We start from the raw sequence: 5,150 nt of genomic DNA on the forward strand, positions 1-5,150 counted from the left end.
CTAGATTAGGCACCTGAGTGCAGTCCAGAGAGGTGAAGAGGTTCACCAGAATCACCTGGCTGCACACGGAAAGCTGGAACTGCAATTTAGATATCTTGATTTCTAGGAAGCTATCTACCCAAGAGTCTTACCAGACACAGATTTGTTTCTTTTTTTATACCCAATCCCAAGTATTTAGCATTCCCAGAGCATTCCAAATGGGTGAACCATAGCAAAGAACTCAGTGTGATCCAAAGCACTGATTTCTGGTGTTTCTTCAAGGGTGTTTTTGGCTTTCAATCTGTTAACCATAAGGAATATTGAATTTAGCAAAATACATCGAAGTTTTCTACGCAACATGTTAAGAACAGCTGAAACCAATTAAATGCTAATCAGTTTTACCCTGTCTGATGCAGAATGGAAAAAATGTTCCAGAGGTCTCTCCACCCTGAGATGTTCTTGGCAATGGGTCTCTGTGCTGTGGGCCCCCTCCCATCTCTCTTAGTCATGTACACTCAGAAGAGGAGACCTGGCCAACTCCCTTCAGTACTGGGAGGAGAGTAGAACCCAGCACAGACTTTCCCTTGAAATGAAAGTTCATCTTGGGAAAAGAAGTCTGCAGACTCTGGGACAATGCATATCACGACTGTGAGAACAGAAGGGACTGAGGAAGGCAGTGAAGTCCAACCACATCTATCAATCCTCTGTGACCACCTCGTGGAGTTTACTGAGGTCTCTATTACCTTATCTCCTGATGCTGCTTTCCCCAGACCCCACCTTCCTCTATGAGAAATAGGCAGCAAAGCAGACGATGTCCAAATATGACAAACTGGGGTTTGAATTTTGGCTCTGCAATTAATAGATGTGATGTTAGGCAAGTTATTTAACCTCTCCTGGCCTCAGTTATTTACTTATTGGTTAAAATTGAGTAGTAATACCAACTTTTAGAAATTAAATGAGTAATGTTTATAGAGTATCTGATACATAGAGGATGAGCAACAGGTCTTCTAATTAATTATTCATAAACTCTCTTTCCTATATTCAAGTCATTTCAGTCACTTTTCTGTCAGCCTTGTTCAGTGTCTCACAGTGTGTATGTGTATCTGTCTGTCTGTCTGTTGACTATCCTGCTCTATCTGTCCTGGGGACAGCTAGATGAGAATATGTGTATTAGGAAGCCACAAGCCAAAGGGTCCTGATCCACTGCTTGTGTGCAGAACTGGGAACATATCACCCTCGACTTTGCACAGGGTTCTGTGTCCAGGGTAACTATCATCTTCTATCCCCAAGGTCTGAAATTCAGGGCCTCTAGAAGATACCCAACATTCTCCAATTCACAGCATCAGTCTAAACGTATATATTTTTGAATATGTTAATTTACATGATTCTATGTCTATAAAAATATCTACATGGGTAGATAAACATATGTATCAAATTATATCTTTATTTTATTTACTTAACTTTTTATTTAAATAAACTCACCTCTTGATTAATTAATTATATTTATATTATTAATTAATCTAAAATATTTTACCAACTTGGTGCTTTTACTCTTTTGTATTTGTGTAAAGGGTAGGAGTGAGAAGGGGGGAAATGATGTGCCTGAGTCAGATCACCAAGTGTTTATTAAGACTTCAAAGAGACCCAGTGACTTCTGCTTCCAAGAAGATGGAGGAAATGTAATTTTCCCTATTGCTCCCACTAAGCACAACTGAAAACCCTGGACATAAAATATAAAACAAATATAAGAAACCTCAGAAAGGTGGAGAGAGGACAAGACTTCTGGACCCGAGGAATGGCATGGTGGCAAATTCCCTGGGTTTTCTCTTTGCCTTGCACAGACTGTTATGATCCCACAGTCTGAGGTTCTGTTCTTTTTTTTTTTTAAGTCTATTTTTTTCTCTATTGTTCAGATTGGGTAATTTTTATGGTTCTTTTATTTCACTATTTCTTTCCTTTGAAAAAAAAGTGAACAGCATCTCAGACTGTGGGATCATAACAAAAGATCTAACATTTGTGTCATCAACGTCACAGAAGAGGAGAAAGAGGATATGGCTGAACAATTATTGAGAGAAATAATAACTGAAAACTTCCCAAATTTGACAAGAGACATATATTTCCAGGTTCAAGAAGCTGAGCAAACTCCAAACAGGATAAACCTAAGAAACCCATGCCAAAAACACATTATAATTAACCTTCTGAAAACTAAAGACAAGGAAAACTTGAAAGAAGCCAGAGAAAAAATGACACCTTATCTATTGTAGAAAAATGACTTGTATAACAGCAGATTTCTCGTTAGAAATCATGAAGGCCAAGGGGAAGTGGCATAATGTTTTTCAGATGCTGAAAGAAAAGAACCTTCAACCCAGAATCCTGCACCCAGTGAAAATATCCTTCAGGAGTGAAGGGGAAGTCAAGACATCTCAAGTGAAGGAAAACTAAGAGAATTTGTCACGAGACCCATGTTAAAAGAATGGCTAACTGAGTTTCCCTAAACAGAAAGGAAACAAAAAAGGAAACTTGAAATATCAGCAAAGAAGAACATAATAAGCGAAATTATGGTAAATACAATGGAATTTTCTTCTCCTCTTGAGTTTTCAAAATTATCTTTGACAATCAAAGCAAAAAAATTATAACACTGTCTGATTTGGTTCTAAATGTAAGATATTTAAGACAATTATATTATAAATGGGGGAAGGTAAAGTACACAGAGGGAGGTAACACTTCTCTAACATTACTCAAACTGGTAAAACGATGACACCAAAAGACCAGTAAGTTAGGTAGATACAATACTTAGAGCAACTATTTAAAAAGCTATGCAAAGAGATACACTCAAAAACACCACAGATAAATCAAAATGGAATTCTAAGAAATGTTTAAGTAACCTACAGGAAGGCAAGAAACAAACAAACCAGAGAAACAAAAACAGAGAGAAAACAAAAATAAAATGGAAATAATAAAAAATGTTCAGGAGCTCAGTGGGCGCCCAGGTGTACAAACCAGCACACAAAATGCTGGGCTTGCTAAGCCACCACTACTACCTGCCAGTAGGCCCAGCTTCACCACTACCACACTCACAGGCCTGCGCCTGGCTGCAGCCAAGTGCCATCCATCACTGATGGGGGAGGGGAGGCATGTTTTCCAAACTAAACTTGACTGCACAGGCCCATGGTCTCACTCAACAAGGTTGGAAACATCCACTCACCTTTTACCTTCATGGTAATATCCTTACAGTACTATCAGCTGCTGAGTGACTACAGGCCACCACCCCGAGGCTACACCCAGGGAACTGGGAACAGCCAAGTACCTCAGAGCAAATATTGCAGAGCGGCTGACCATCATAAAGGGTTGGGGAAAGTGATCAGATCCACCTACACTGAGGCATCATCCACACTAGAGGACTGGTTAGGGCGTGCCTGGTTGAACCAGAACACAATGCCAGACCCTAGTCACCCTGTTAGTTTTGAAAGGTTTTCCTTTTTTTTTTTTTTTACAAGATGGGAGGTTACACTTGTCTCTTCTGTCCAAAAGAAACATGTTTTCAAAATAGTAACAGTTTGAATTTTTCTCCCCTTTTCCCTCTCATGGTTCATTAGGCTCTGAACCCATAGAAGAGATTTTGCAGTTAATTAGAATTTGCATTTTAAGTAGTTAGGAACTAGTCGGGTTTTTTTAAAGCATCGATTAAAAAGATGCACATAAAAGTTGTTATCTACTCTTCTGGCAAACTGTAGCTTGCCTCCAAGATGCCAGTATGTCACTTTAATCTTCTCTGTTGAATTCATTTATGTAGCCCAAATTCTTCCTTGTTCCTTTTCATAAGCCAATACCACTCTATGGATTTTGTTTTTAATGAATACTGACAGCTCACTTTATTTTTTAAAATTTTTATTTTATTGACAGCTGTACAGTATAGATTCTACATAATAGAACTTCTTTTTTGCTTAAACACTTGCATGGCTATCAATGCTTTGAAGTCAGTTTAAAAAGTCACAATTTATAAATACAGAAAAAAGAGCAATCAACCCAACAGCAATTTTTGTACCAAGACTGTCTGTAGATTTCAGTACTGTCTTTACTGTAAGCTGATCAAAACATCTGGAAAAAAAGACTAAAACTGCTTTCATCTTCATGTGTACTTATTATTTGACATAAAAAACTTATTTTCATTAACAAAAAATTAAAATAAATGGAAGATTAAGGCCCCTAGCATATTAATAATTACTAAACACAAATGGTCTAAATACACCAATTAGAAGACAGAGATTGGCAGACCAGATTTAAAAACATGACCCAGCTTATATGCTGTCTGTAAAAGACTCACTTCAATTATGATGATATTGGCAGGTTGAAAGTAAAAGTATGGAAAAAGATATACTATGCAAACATTAATTAAAGGAAAGAAGAAATATTAGTAACAAAGTAGACATCAAGCAAAGAAACTTACTAGAGACAGAATGGGACACTGTATAATGAATCAATCCATCAGGAAGACAGAGTAATTTTAAATATGTTTGCACCAAGCAACAGTGCTGCAAAAACCAATAGAGTTGAAAGGAGAAATAGAGGAATTCTGAAGGAAGAGCAGATTTGAATCACTAGAGATTTAGAAACCACAAAACATGACAGGACCGGAAATCAGTAAAGATGGACTTTGTACAGATGGGCCAGGCTGGGCCCCGTGAGAGACAGAGTCAGCTACATATGGTGGCACCTGAGGATTCTGGCAGAGTGTGGTATGCAAGATGATTTCAGGAGGCATATCACTGAAGGTTTTTTTTTACTTTATACCTAAGTATTTTAACGTTATTAGGGAGAAAAATACTTGGACACAGAAGGTAGAAACATGTTTACACAGGCCACCTAGATTAACACTTTGCCATGAATTTTTCAGACCTTCATGTACTAAACATTTCACCATGACTTTTTGGAAGTAGGGATAGTAAGAATAACTGCTCCTATCGTCTTTCCCATAGTGGTCTTGGTAGGTTATCATTCCCACATTGAGACTGCATCCAAATTGGCATGGGCTGTCAAGGTGTCCCAACTGTGTCATACCACCAAGCAGGGGCACCACCCACTCTTAACCAAGGAAGCATCTAAGCTTAGTGGTAACATCAGTCACCAACTGGCCAATCTTGAACGTAGACCAAGGAGTTTTTCACATGTTT

General features: G+C 38.2%; 1 pseudogene; it reads left to right on the top strand.

The window, feature by feature from the left end:
• Positions 1–3,195: 3,195 nt before the first annotated feature.
• Positions 3,196–3,741, top strand: LOC117196089 (cyclin-dependent kinase 2-associated protein 1-like; annotated as a pseudogene).
• Positions 3,742–5,150: the final 1,409 nt, after the last annotated feature.

Source organism: Orcinus orca, chromosome 5 (assembly GCF_937001465.1).
Source record: "Orcinus orca chromosome 5, mOrcOrc1.1, whole genome shotgun sequence".
NCBI classification, from domain to species: Eukaryota; Metazoa; Chordata; class Mammalia; order Artiodactyla; family Delphinidae; genus Orcinus; species Orcinus orca.